The sequence below is a fragment of the Anguilla anguilla genome, chromosome 3, assembly GCF_013347855.1.
Source record: "Anguilla anguilla isolate fAngAng1 chromosome 3, fAngAng1.pri, whole genome shotgun sequence".
NCBI classification, from domain to species: domain Eukaryota; kingdom Metazoa; phylum Chordata; class Actinopteri; order Anguilliformes; family Anguillidae; genus Anguilla; species Anguilla anguilla.
In genome coordinates, this window is record NC_049203.1 from 63,786,835 (window position 1) to 63,801,892 (window position 15,058).

The following is a 15,058-nucleotide window of genomic DNA, read 5'->3' on the forward strand; positions in this document are numbered from 1 at the left end:
GCAGGCCTAATGGGGTCTTCATAATGCTACTTGTCTACCTCCTGTGTGTGTGTGTGTGTGGTGTGTGTGTGAGGAGAGTTAGGGGGTATACATTGGTGGGAATCTGTAGGCAGAGATGGATGAGTAGTCTGGAAGGTTTCAGAGCTGCACGTAACCTGGATATGGTTTATCGTCACCCTTCACCTTATTTTTCTTCCGAGAACTGAGCACTGCCGCCATATTTTTCTTTCTTTTTTTTTTTTTTTCCAGTTTCCACCTTTAAGAGCTCACGCTGGTGACAGATCGCCGTCATGACGTGTCCCACTCGGCTGTTTGTCTCTGACATCGCGTCGGGCGCGCGGCGACGTAAAACCACCCACGAGTAAATATATGTGAAGTACCTCAAGCTCTGGGCGGTGGCCTGTGTTCCATCAGATCCATGGGAATGAGGGGTGTTTACCGGAGCCTTTTCCCAAGAATGTAAAAGCTAATCCATTGTCTATGCGATGGGAACGTTTCCTTATGTCTGTAATTCTTCTCAAACGCAAAACGAAGATGGTGAGCTGATTCTTGAGCTGTTTTTCGGGGGGGAGAGAGAGCCTACTTCATTTTGATTATACTGCTTACTGTCTTATAATGGCTTTGTCTGTTTTGCTGTGCCTAAGCTTATGGAGATTTGTTTTATTAGACTTGGAAGGTTAAGTCACTCAGTGTCCTACTTTTCAGTAAATGGGTGTTGGATGGATCACTAGTGGAATTAAGGCATTTGTTTTCACTGTGATTAACTATCTCAGTTTTCTGTTTGTAATGCAGTGCTCATTTACTGTTGCACCTTTCCATTGAGTTATTGGCCGGTGAGTATTTCTCACTCAAGCCTACTTTAATTATGGTTACTGTTTCTCTTTTAACTGAATATGTCTTATATTTATACATAGCTTATACCATTTGCTTCAATAACTGTGGGATCAGTATTGAATTTCATGTTGGTACTGACCCGTTGCTTTTTGACAGTTTTTTACTTTAACCGAAGGCAGTTTCAGCAGAAAGCTACACTTCACTTAGAGTTACAGTAGTTAACCAGTTATTATTCTCATGTTGTGCTGAAATGTACCAGCTTTGTACTTTTTCTTGTTATAGACTATAAAATTGCAGCTGGGCAGAGTGTAATTACTGCTGTGATTGCCATTTGAGAAAAAAAATAATTGAATGACTCCAGATGAATAATAGCTTATTTGCTTAAGAAAAAAATTAAATCCATGAACAATTAATTTCAGTCAGCATGCATGAAGGCCTGTGGTCATATACTTTCTGCTGATTGGCTAGATTGAGTTTGAGTTTCTCGGAGTCAATAACTTACCTTAATTCTACTGAGCAATTTAGCTTGCAACTTCAAAGGTCACTGCTTTTGTTCAGAGCAGCATATAACAAATTATATGATTCAATAGAGTTAGCCCAGAAACTGTCGGGTGTGCTTTCCTCTTTTTGGTGGAATTTTTCATAGGCTTTTTTTGATTGACCTTTCGTGATTGGTCGCTGCTTATAAGAACAAAAAAAACAAAACAAAAAAAAAAAACAAAGGGAAGTACAATACTCCAAGAAACTGTGTCAGCAATATTAGGCTGTGTCTTCTCTGGAAATGACAAAGGGCATGTTGTGGCATCACCTGCATTTTACTTAACGGACACCTGAGGAGGCTTAAACTGCATATTGCTTCTTTCATTTTGCAGATGCTATTTGGTGAGCAATGGCACCCATGTTGCAATGAAAAGATCACGTGTTCTTTGAAGACCACGTCTTAGAGAGTGCAGTGAACTGTCACTTAGTCGCCCATGGTGAAAATACGGTGTGGTATCTCGTTGTGCTGTAAAGTAACGGTTGGAAGCCTGTTGCCAGTTATCGGTGATGATACACATCAGCTAGCCCGTGTGCTACAGCTTGGAACCTCGCCTGTTACCTCAGCCCCAATCCAACGGCGTTGTTTCCGTGGTCCCTTTCAGCGGGAGCACGTGTCAAAGCAAACAGTGCTCGTGATGCTGAAGGCAGTCAGAATTGTGCGGGCCTATTTATCGGGTCCCGTTTGAATGTGAATTATTAGCAACGTATTCATTATGCAAAGACAGCTCTGCCAGTGTTGAGGCTGGATTACGCTCCTCTTGCTTTGTTATCTTAACAACCCGACATTAAGCTGTCACAGATCTTATCGGCCCCGCGGAACAGGCCGTCTGTCTCTGCTCTCCGCGCGGCGTGTTTACAGTACACTGCGGGCACCGGGAGCCGATCGCCGGGTGACATTTTTCGGATTCCGCCGCGGTCCAGAGCAACCTTTACACAACGCGTCTTGCCGGCGTCTAAAAAAAAAAAAAAAAAGCACCGGGGCCAGGTGTGCCAGCGTCATGGACAAAGATTAATCCTGCGCGAAGGTTTCGCTCCGTTTCTGCCTCCTCCGTAATCTTCTCCGGTGAGGAAGAGAGCAGAAAGCGTACCGTTGGGGGAACGTGACCGGCTAAGTTGCACGTTGGCAGCGCGTGTAATGCAGGATTTAATGGTTTTTTTTCCCTCCTTGCGCAGGTGGTGAAAGGTGGTAATGCGTTCTGGATGTGGGTGTCAGACTGTTTGTGAATGAATCCGCCCTTGTTTGTTTGCCGAGGCAGAGTATGCGTGATGGTAGGGACAGGGGCGGGAGTGTCTAGGTTTACCTACGGTATGCCAGTGCCCCATGACATCTTGTTTTCGATCGTGTATTATTGGATGATGATCCAATTTAACTTGGTAAGATAATGAGTAGTTGTGTCAAAAGAAAATAAAGACACTGCTAAGTAGTAAGTAGGCAATTTAAATTATGTAAATACATTGTAACTATTGTGGTACTGATTTCCAGTGAACACCTTATTCTGAAGTAATTATTGCATTCACTTGTTTACAGTTTGTGTCATGTACATGCATAGCTAGTCATTAACCCCTCAAATTCAAAATGTACAATATTTAGACTGAATTAATCAGGCTTTGTTACGTTTTTGTAATTTATTATTATATGTTTCCTTAGTAGTTATGCAGTAGGTTTTATATTTAACTACAGTGTGACTACATGGGTAAATTGCCTATTGTATTTAGTATAATACAACCAATTCCCATTATATAAATCCAGCCAGTAAAGGTTCAATACATTACAGTAGATGTAATTCAGTATTTGAGAATAAATCCATGCTGTGTATGAAATACAGTAATAAAATAAGACCAAGGGAAAATGTGTGGTTGGCCATTCCAGACTAGATGCCCTTTTCAAAGGTTTTTTTATTTTTTTATTTTTTTATTTCTTTTTCAGAGTTATTTTCTTTTCTTTCTAAATGCAATCTTTTTCAGAGAACCATTCTGGGTGCTGTTCATAAAAGGCTGCAGTAGCCAGTTTGTGATGCAGCCACCAGGAGACTGGTTCTCCAGGTTGGTTTGATAGTCACATTGGCCTATACTGACTAATAAAGATCACTCAGAGAATGCAGGGTTTTTTTTTTTCGCTCAATAGAGAAATAAAAGGATGGGTCCTCCTAGCATGACAGGAATAAAGAGCTGTATGTAAAACAAAATGACTGTGCCTTTTAAGGTGTAGTAACAAAAAAAAAAGGGTATCCGAGAATGGATCACTATCTTCAGAGAGAACATGAAGTAGACTGTGACTCATGGCATTTTTAAAGGAAGCTGTCTCGCTGAGTGTTGCCCGGTCCCTCTTTTTCTCTTCAGCGTCAGCTCTTGACAATTAGGCAAGTTTTAGGCTACACGTCAACAAACGGATCCATCAGCTGGACGAACTGGCCTGAAATTGTTATCCTGCTTTGACAGACTGAATGCAGTCATCTGCTTTTGTAACACTGTCGCTTTGCGGTTCTTTGGAAAATGGCATCCTTTAATGAAGATGCTGAACAGAGACGATCTAATACCCTTCATCTTTTGCTTTCTCTCAGCTGAAAGCTTAACAACAGTAATAATTTCACCGGCTTCATTTCTTCTCTTATCTGTCCCACGTTAAATGTGTGGTGTGATTTCTTTGCGCTTTTTTTTTGGAAATAAGGTGTCTTGCCATTTAACGGAAGCGCCGGTACTTCCCCCAGTTTTGGCGTGGGATTGCTCACGAGCGATAGTGCAATAAACACCGCGTTGTGGACGGCACGCTGCGAGCAGAAGCCGGTAGCTTCGCTATTGACGGTGGGGGGGAAAAAGCTAATTTACAACGTAGCCCAAATGATGTAGGAGGTTTGCTTTACATTAATGGGATTATGGACTTCTGATTGGTGTTGATTGATTCAGCCTACGGCGCGCAGTCGAGAAGTAGTGGTTTTTGATGAAGCGAGATCAGATTCGTATCTGAAAAGAGCCCGTAAGTCCTGTCTTTAGAGAAGGTCTTGGTGTTTTATTTAAACTGTGCAGAGGGTCAGTTCTTCTGTGGTAGCACGGCAATAGGTTTTTAAACAAGTCAATTACATGTGCGGGCGCGACTATTTATAAATACGGGCTTTTCAGAGGTTTTCATAAACGTGGATGTCATACTGAGTTTCTAAAAAAAAGAAGAAAAAAACCTGCGTAGTGAACTTATTCCCATAATTATTCTCTTATAGCAACTTTATCACCTGCCCTTGAATTTGATCCCACTATTGGAGGAAATGTGACTGCACGGTGGCAATTAACCTCCACGACTGATCTCTGTGCTACAGCTGTCAGTCTTCCAAATACTATGTGGTACACGTGAGATATTCATAGAACCGCTTATTATGCTGTCTCGTCTCTTCAAACAGCGCATTCTATTGTGCCGGCAGAGCCAGCCAAGATTTCAGACACACGCTCACCCAGTTGGTGAAAAGAGGACGTTGAACAGCAGTGGGCCTCTGTAAGGTTCTTTGTATGGGGAGGGATGGAACACAAGCTATTGTTCACGAGACCCAAGCACAGAACGAACAGGAATGGCCCTACCTCTGTGTTCATCGAGCGTTCTTTAATGGCAGGTGATGTTGTTTTCAGCTTCAGAGTAGTTTGACGAATGAATGAATTTCTTTAGTTTTTATTAGTTAAGGATCACGGTAAATTCCCAATAAGATCGAAAAACAGGCATAGTGTCGGTACCTCATTTTTTTATTTATGGCTTTTTAAAAATGATCAAATTAGCATTTTAGCAAGTAAGAAGGGAAAGTAGTGAACGCTAATGCTGCAGGGTGCTTGTACCGTACGCGGGACGGGCCGCTATATTTAAATAGCTGTCATTTGATCTGACCTTTAAAGAACCACTCCGTTCGACTGAGCAGTTGTGCCGTCCTCCGTTCTGGAGTCCATGAAATAAGTACTTCACCCCATTCTTGTGCTCCGGGCCTGCAGTATGTCTCTTTTTTAGCTGAGGACGTGCTTTTTTGAAATAAAAAGGCGAGGCGAGGGCGATAATTTAAACACCTTTTTTCCAGAGCTTTATTTCCGCCGCTTTCCTTCGCTTTTTTCGCCGCTATTCACTCCCGCCAACTCCGCGCGGCGCATTAACGGCATGAGAAGTACATTAGCGCTTTTTTCATTCCCCCCGGCGAGCGCTCACAGAGGCCCCCGCGCAGCACTTTGCCATTCTGGAGGGATTGCTCGCCGTCCCCACTCCGAGACGCGGGTAGAAATTAAAATAAAATAAATAAATAACGTCTTTTAGTTTTCGAAAAGTGCCGCGGGGACCTTCGCGGCTAAAGGCCGTTCAGACGGGGGGAGACGGGGCCGCTGGGCGGGTGGCAAAAACGGTCCGGACCGCGGACGGAAACCTTATCGGGCGGAAGGTGAAGTGACGGTGGCGAGCTGTAGTGATTTATTGCCTGTTTCTCTTCTCGCAGCACGCCTGTCCTGCCGGTCTGAAGGGATGTAGTTATCACGCTAAGTGTGAACAGCATTCTTGTTAGAGATCAATTTTGTGATTTTTTTTTTTTGCCAGCGCCGCTGAATGGTAAAAGTGCTGTGCGTTCGAGTCGTTTCTCACATTGATATTTCTGCTATTGATTTCTGCTGCTCCCCCCCCTCCCCCCCGCCCCCCCACCCCGTCTGGCCTTCCTCCCGCGCATGGCGGAGAGCGGAATTGTATTTAACCGGGTTTTATTGTGATGTGACTAAGATGGATGTGACATTGTCCTCTATTGCCCGCCAGAGAGTGCGGATGTTAATGAAGCCATTAGCGCAGTCCAAGCGAGTGGAGAGAATAGAGAAATTACCATTATTCTGCAGCCATTAAGTCGTAATCTGCCACCTTCTCCTCATGCCCTGCACTCTCTCTCGCTCTCTCTCTCTCTCTCTCTCTCTCTCGCTCTCTCTCTCTCCCTCTCTCTCTCTCTCTCTCTCTCTTTCTCCCTCTCTCTCTCTCTCTCTCTCGCTCTCCTCTCTCTGTCTTGCTGATCTACTTGTGCTGTCCTTTAAAGCTCCATTAATTCATTTGTTATCAAAAGGAGTTTGGCTGAGCGGAGAAGGGAGGAAATGTTCTTAATAACGTATCTCATAATTCCCATCCCCTCACAGCCGTTTGAAAGTGACCCAACAAAAAAGTAAGCGTACGATGCATAATTCTTATTAACCTGCAGCTCCATTTTTCAATTTTTATTCTAAAGAGACAGAGGTCCATTTACCTCACAGAAAAGGAAAAAGAGGTAGTCTAGAAATCACACCAGTAACCTTGAGTTGATCTAAGGTTTTCAGCATTTATGTATTTTTTCTTTTTGCAGGGAGAGTTATGTTTTGCATGTCTGTCGTGCTGTGCTGCATAGATTATGAACACTGGGAAAAAACCTGCAGTGCAGTGACCTCTCTTGTTTGCTGATGCAACTAATGTCAGATTATTTTAATTAAACTGAAACAGCAAAGACACGGTAGCACCTCCCCTGGAAGTCTTCTGAGTTTTTGATGGTATTTTCAAGGGGCTTGTGGGTAACGGCTTTGGGGACTGGGGGGTTATGGGCAGGCTGACCGCTGGACATCTCTGCATGCTTTAGGCACCTGATTATATAACGCCTCTCATGTTCACGACGAGGGGGAGCTGTGGATCGGAGCACGCTGAGGTCAATCTGAGAGGAGTTTAGCGAGTTTATCTTAAAGCCATGGTCAGGAGAAAAAGCTACAAGGCTTCCCAGCAGCTCCCACACACCCTGGGTGTGTGTGTGTGCGTCCATATGCATGTGTGCGTGTGCATTTACATGTGTTTGTGAGTGTTTGTGCATGTGCATGTGAGAGTGCATGTGTACGTGTATGCATGTGTGCATATGTGTGTGTGTGCTGGTACGCATGCTTGTGTGTGTTCGTATATGTGTGCATGTATGCATTTGTGCATACAAATATGCATGCGTGCGTGCAAGCGTATACGTGTGTGTGTGTATGCATGCGTGCATACGTCCATGCATGTATGCGTGCATGCATACGTGTGTGCATGCATGTGTGTGTGCGTGTGTGTGTGCATGTATGCATGCGTGCGTACGCCTGTGCATGCGCCTGCACGTGTGCAGGTGTGTGACACATGCAGCGCTGATGCGGGCCTCTCCTCGCAGAGCTCATCTGAAACTGAACGTTGTTGCTGGGTCACCTCTGCAGGAGTGCTTCCTCAATGGATTTTCCCCCTCCCCTCAACTGCACGCTGTCCTTGAGAAATACCAGTCGAGCCGTGTCCTCAAACATGGTGTCAGTGGACAGCCCAAGTAGAAGATTAATGATCTTCTCTTTTTGTTACATCCTGATTAGGTGGGGTCAAGGGCACAGGTAGCATTAAGCTAAACAAAAAAAAAAAAACTTGTAACCAGTATTTTGTCCTTTTTTAATTTAATCTGACATTTATAGATATCTCATAAATACTCAGATGTTTTTCGTTACTTGAGCAGAAAAGAAAATATTATTACACGTTAATGTAACGATGCACAAAATTGTAAATCACCTGTACTGCGCACACAAATCAGATTGACTTCTCTTTAGCATCAGCATCACTCACACTGTTTGACTCAATGCATTTTAAAAACCTGTGACGAATTGCTGCGATGCATCTGGAGGGGTTGCACGAAACCCTTAACGTCACGGGGACCGGGGGAACGCGGAACGCGCTCTGACACCGGCGCTGCGCATCGATTGGCCGAGGGCCCGGGCCCCGCTCTCCCAATCAGCGTGGCTCGCTTTCATTAAGGCCTCATTAAACACTGCCAGCCGCCGACCGCCGCCCAGGAAACTCGGCAAACCGGGAAATCGATGGGGACGGGGGGGGGGGGGGGAATGCCCGGGCCTCGTTTCCCCCATCCCGCCCCCCCCCCGCCTCCGCGGCGGCGAGGGCGTGTGGCGAGGGGCGGGGGCGGGGGCGGCGGCGGCGGCGGCCGTGCTGCATAGCCCTGAGAGTTTCCTGATGAATCGTCCCGTGAACGCGTTGGTCTCGCAGCGGGACCTCGGGCCTGATTAGACGCTTTAATCCCACGCAGATTCCACGGAGGGGGGGGTCTCAATGAAGGGAACGCCGCCGGCAGATAAATCTCATTCGCTGCGTGCCGGCCAGGGCCCTCTTTGAATAGCGGGACTCTCCGTGCGTTCCGAACGCGTGATGGGCATGCAGTGATTAATCACGGTTGAAATGCATGGGTGCTGCGGATGGGAAGTCTCAGATTGACTGACTGGTTTTTCATAGCTGTTTAAATTTCATGTACTATTATTCTTAATTAATACTTTTTTTTATTAAATATATAAATATATCAATATTAAAGGTGGAATAAATTTAATTTTAATATTTAGTTTATTGGAAGATATGTTTTCAGTATGTGTATTTCAGGTTTCGTGTTACAGAACCACCTCTAAATAATGAGCACTTTTCTCTTTTTATATTTTTAGCCTGCTGGGTGAAAAGCTGCCTTGTGCCATCACAAACAAATGTGTACTCCGTGTGTTACCGAGATAGGCTAACCTTGAGGTTGATAGCTTACCTGTGTACAGCTTGCATGTTATGATGTTCAGCAAACCTACAGGCAGTCAGGATAATGGAGTAGGGTGCTGCTTGCTCAGTACCCAGCTAAAATGAGAATTCTGCCCAGACCTGGAACCAATCAGGTCGCAATATTCACAGGATACTTAGAGATACTGAGAGACAAAAAAGGTGTGCCCACAGTCTTCCAACAGAAAGAGCTTTTATTTCAGATAGAAATCAATTGATCTAAATAAGTGTCCACGCCTGGCTTCCGTTTAATGGGCATGTAATGTTGTACCGGACTCTCCAGCCTGTGGTGTCAGTGTCGCGGGGGCCCATTTCCGGGAATGCTGTGACTTTCAGCGGCTGAATCGGAGCGTCAGCGGGATTCTGGCTGCGCTGGGTGGAGGGGGGCTGGTGGGTGGTTGGAGGGGGGCTGGTGGGGGTGCTGGTGAGGGGCTGGAGGTGCTGGTGGGGGTGCTGGTGGGGTGCTGGTGAGGGGCTGGAGGGGGGCTGGTGAGGGGCTGGAGGTACTGGTGGGGGTGCTGGTGGGGTGCTGGTGAGGGGCTGGAGGGGGTGCTGGTGAGGGGCTGGAGGAGGGCTGGTGAGGGGCTGGTGGGGGGCTGGAGGGGGTGCTGGTGAGGGGCTGGAGGAGGTGCTGGAGGTGCTGGTGGGGGGCTGGAGGGGGTGCTGGTGAGGGGCTGGAGGGGGTGCTGGAGGTGCTGGTGGGGGGCTGGAGGGGGGGGCTGGAGGAGGGCTGGTGAGGTGCTGAAGCGGGGCTGGTGAGGGGCTGGAGGTGCTGGTGGGGGTGCTGGTGGGGTGCTGGTGAGGGGCTGGAGGGGGTGCTGGTGAGGGGCTGGTGGGGAGGCTGGTGGGGGGCTGGTCGGGGGCTGTAGGAGGGCTGGTGGGGGGCTGCTGGGGGGCTGGAGGGGGGCTGGTGGGGGGCTGGAGGTGCTGGTGGGGGTGCTGGTGGGGTGCTGGTGAGGGGCTGGAGGGGGTGCTGGTGAGGGGCTGGAGGAGGGCTGGTGAGGGGCTGGTGGGGGGGTTGGAGGGGGGGCTGGTGGGGGGCTGGAGGGGGTGCTGGTGGGGGGCTGGTGAGCGGCTGGAGGAGGGCTGGTGGGGGGCTGGAGGAGGGCTGGTGGGGGGCTGGTGAGGGGCTGGTGGGGTGCTGGTGGGGGGCTGGAGGGTGGTTGGTGAGGGGCTGGAGGAGGGCTGGTGGGGGGCTGGAGGGGGGCTGGAGGAGGGCTGGTGGGGGGCTGGTGAGGGGCTGGAGGGGGGCTGGTGAGGGGCTGGAGGTACTGGTGGGGGTGCTGGTGGGGTGCTGGTGAGGGGCTGGAGGGGGTGCTGGTGAGGGGCTGGAGGAGGGCTGGTGAGGGGCTGGTGGGGGGCTGGAGGGGGTGCTGGAGGTGCTGGTGGGGGGCTGGAGGGGGTGCTGGTGAGGGGCTGGAGGGGGTGCTGGAGGTGCTGGTGGGGGGCTGGAGGGGGTGCTGGTGAGGGGCTGGAGGGGGTGCTGGAGGTGCTGGTGGGGGGCTGGAGGGGGGGCTGGAGGAGGGCTGGTGAGGTGCTGAAGCGGGGCTGGAGGGGGGCTGGAGGGGGGCTGGTGGGGTGCTGCTGGGGGGCTGCTGGGGGGCTGGAGGGGGGCTGGTGTGGCGGGCGGGTTTCACGGCTCCCTTTGATCCCAGGTTCTGCATGAGAGCGTTTTTCACGGCGCTCCTCCGCGGCGTCTCCCCCGACGGCACCTGAATGGTATCAGCGCTCTGCAGGACGCCCGCTCGGTGTGCGGGGCGCGGGAGCGCTAGGCGGTGGCGAGAGAGCCGATCGCGGGCGGCGCAGATAACGGAGCGCTGGCAGGCGTGTGTGTGTGGGGGGGGGGGGGGGGGGGGGGGGGGGGAGGGGGGGGTTGCTGGGGTGGGCTGAGGGAGGGTGGGGGAGGGCAAGCTGCAGCAGCCTGGGAGTCATGCGCTGACGCCTCTCCGCTACCGGAACCGGTACCGCCCCGTTTCTCTCTGACGAGCGCCTCACCGCCCATTCAGCACCCCGCCAGGTGCAGTGCTGCATCCCAGCCAGCGGGGGCACCATTCACAGGGCTGTGTGCCTCCATAGTCTGCTTACTGTAAGCCTGGGGTATTTCACAAACACGGAAAATAAACTGCGCTTTACTGTCTGACCGCTAACATATGCCTTTTGTTTCCTGGGTATCCAAAGATAAGTTACTTTGAAGATCAGACGAAGGCCATATGTCCACGCAGTGCAGTGTGTACATTAATGACAGAGCTTTTTCGTTAGGATTTATTATCTGCATCTCTCAAAATCCCTCTTTGTTTCAATAACAATTGTTATAGACAACTGCAATGGCTGATGGAATTAACGTGCAAGCGATAACCGAGAACTACAGAACAGTTCAGCAATAACGTTTATTTCAGACGTGCAGGGCCTTAAATGTAACATCGATAAGAATCAGTTTGTTTTGTGTTATGTTTGCTTTTTTCCGTTTGAAGTCAGCAGACTATCAAAGGATTTCTGTCCGATTATACTCCGTCATGGCCATCAAATAAAAAGAAACATTCTCGGCTCTCTGGGCTGTCTCGCTCACGAGGCAAAGCAATCTCCTTTACAGCAGGGTTATGTACCCATTACTCCATATAATTACACACAGAAAACACCCTCAACAGAAGAAAACCGAAGGTGCCTCTTGCTAGAATATATCAAACCCAACTGTGTGTAATTAACCATTGGCTGCTGTTTTGCTGCGAAATAATGGGGAGGGACCATAAATTCCATTTTATTATTTTGATAATGGTGATTTTATTGGAAAATCAATTGGCTTCAACCATGCATTCTTGCCCTGGGTATTTGTATGGAATGAATGTGGACGTATGCGGTGTATATAAACACAGTTAGTATCGGATCGGCGCAGGAAGTGGTGTCAGAGGACGGTGAGCGGCAGGTCGGATGCCACCAGGGACAGACAGGAAGCCAGGACGTAGGGCTCTGGGACAGAGCGACAGCAAACGTCTACTCTCCAACGGAAGAAACCGTCTGACGATTGCGATCAGGGGCAACATTTCCATGTTTCGGAACAGGCAGCCCGGATCTTTGCATAATCAGTTTCTCAGCCTAGCCGCTAATACGCTCAAATCAATCAATCAAACAATCGATCAGTCAGTCGATTAATCAGTTACTCGGTCGATTTGTAGTTGACTTGCTGTTGAAGTGACAGCGGGTATGACCCGGAATGGATGGCCGTGTGTTCAGGGGTTATGTGTTTCCGGAGCGGTCGATGTGGAGGCGGGAGGACTTAGCAGATTTAGCGGCACCGCTGTGTCGTTGAAAGGCCTTGGACAGCGCGCGCGCTGGAGGGTTTTCCGCTTTCCGACGTGGCCCGGTGTGTGTGAGAGGGATTGTTCTTCGTGCGTTAGCGTCCGGCCAGAAACGCTAGCCCTCGCGCCGCGTAAGTCTTCGCCAAGTACCTGCTTACGCTCGCTGTCCGTGGCCTGGAGTGGGGGGGTGAAGTGACTGAGGCTCTTTGTGCGGCGCGAACACTGACACACTTTATGAGGGACGTCAAGCACGCTCATCTGAGCGCGCGTGTGTGTGTTTGTGTGTGTGTTTGTTGTGTTTGCGTGTGTGTGTGTTTGCGTGTTTGTGTGTGTGTGTGTGTGTGTGTTTGTGTGTGTGTGAATGCTTGATAGAAAGAGAGAGAGAGAGCGAGAGAGAGATTTAAATACTGCTGCAGTTCTCTGCTTGCCTGACTAATAGCTTTCTCATATTGACCTAAAATAATCCATTCGGTCCTCGTGCCATGGACACAGAGGAAAGCTAAATGACATTAATACCTCACTATAGCCAGGGTTTTTTTAGTCGAATTAGCATAATCTGCAATCACCCTCCAGCCCAGGCTGAGGCCAATCTCTCCGCTCAGTTCTGTTTGTGACCCGATACTCGGAAGTGGCCAAAAATGGGTGGAAGTACGTGTTTGTTGTGACGCCGGACAAAGTCACGTTTTCACCATCCCCTCCGCTGCAGCTGCTGTGGTTAACCAGGGCGGCGGGGAAAAGGTCTCGGTGCAGTTACGCTGCGTGCACTTTGAGCCTCCACAGCGGCGCGTGCAAACAGCACGGACTTCTTCTTCTGCACGTACTTTCCAGTCCTGCTGTACTGCAGCTGAGACACAGGCCCTATGGGGGAGGGGGGAGGGGGGGGGTGAGAGACAGGCTGCTGAGACTGGGGGGAGGAAATATGAGGTCAAGTGTTCAGTAATTCTGCAATTCATACAGAATTGGGGAAATCTGCCTTTAGATATTGTGCTCCACACACTTTAGAATTAACTGCAACAGTCCCCTGAAACTCAATGCTTTGATACCTATTGGTCTTTTCAGGACTCTGATAAAAAATGTTTTCATTAATGTTAATTAATGTTGCATTACCTTTCTTATTTTTTGTTTTATTTTTGTGTTCTGTAAATAGTATATGCTTATTGTGTTTTGTCTGTAAACTCAGCACTCTTGAAAAAGAGGTCACTGATCCCTCAATGTGTCTCTGAGTACTAAATAAAGTTTGACTGAATGAATGAATGAACGTATTGTACAAAATTTTGATCTGACTGCACCATGAAGACAATAGAGTCTTATAGAGCAGTAACAGAATTCATTGATGAATGAAGCATATGCATCTTCCTGGCCTGGATGTGTGTCATTGTTCACTTGCAGACAGTGTACTCTCTTGGCTGTGTGTCCTCCATTACATTAAGTCATCACTTTAATATCCAGTCTGTTTAATTAATCCCACGTCTTTGCCCCTGTTTGTGGTGTGGGTATCGTGCGGCTGACATCCATTCTTACCACAAAGCAAGTCCACCCCCCCCCCCCCCCCAAGGTGCTCATCTAGCTGCAACGAGTGGCAACTTTCAGAGCGAGCATCGCATTAAATATTCAGCGTTTAAATTGCTCTCCAGAGCCAGATACAGGAGAAGCCCTAGGATGTGCTGCTGAGGTCCAACAGTGGCTTGTCTTGACAGCCCCGTGGAGACGGCTCATGCCTGTGCTGTCCTCTCCCCGCGGAACAGACCCGGTCGCCCCCGTGGGTGGGGGGGGGGGGGGGGGGGGGGGGGGGGGGGGGCAACGATACCCAGCCCATGCAAATTCTGTCATCCCAAGCCGGGAGCACCGCTGGTTACAAAGCCCCCCCCTCTGCCCCCCCACAGCCCCCCCACAACCCCCCCACCCCTTTTCTTCTCACAACATGCTGTCGGCAGCTGTGAGACATCCCTCCCTCGCCGGGCGTGCGCGCCGCATTGCTAACTAACGTAGCCCCCGCGATGCTAACACCGCGCCGGCGAGGTTCCCGCCTGCTGGAGGGGGGTGCGGGGCGGCCCCGCCTTGATGAACACATCAAGGACATCCGCCGCGTTTAACGATTCCAATTGCGGCAGGGCCCGCGGGGGTCCTCGCCACCAAAATCTGCACGCGCGTCTATCAGTCACGCCGCAGAGAAACGACTGAGTGCCAGCGCCTTTGGCTGAATTGGGCTGCCTCTGATATAATCTGAGCACGTTATGATATCCTTAAATGTCCTCATGCACGGTCACATAGAACAGGCTTTAAAAAAAACTAAAAAAAACAACAACAGTCAGTTCTATAGTAGGAAGTGGAAACTGCAGTTCCTGTTTTCTGTTTCTCTGTTCTGCGTCGCTCTGTTTAAAAACCACTCAGTCATACGTCGATGATCCTGTGTGATAATTGCCTGCCTGCTTGTGACGCAGTGTGCTGAATCTACATGTTAGCCCTATTTTTCAATAAAAGGAATCGACGAAACTTTCATTATAGCATAGCGCTCCGCTGGAAGCCGTGACCCGTTATAGCCCATAATAGCAGTAGTTCTTGGAAGTGATTACCCTGTCCTGCAGCCCGTCGGCGTGAACACACTGCCGTGCTTACCGGTATAAGAGGAAAACAAAAGGTATGTAAGGGGCTTATCAAATTACAGAGGTGGAGTAGGCGGCCCAGTGCCCGTCCCTCCTGTTTCCATAACACGGGCGCTCCCCTGCCATGCATCCCTTAATTACACCGACCGACTCCTGGCCGTGCCCCACAGAAAGGAACAAAGTCTGTGCACATTGCCTAGTAATGACAAGCTCTTGTTTGGGATGTTTAAGCG

General features: G+C 49.3%; 1 protein-coding gene across 2 annotated transcripts in view; it reads left to right on the forward strand.

The window, feature by feature from the left end:
* aff2 (AF4/FMR2 family, member 2) overlaps positions 1-15,058 on the forward strand; it is a 176,879-nt gene that overhangs the window by 7,026 nt on the left and 154,795 nt on the right. The window lies entirely within an intron of this gene.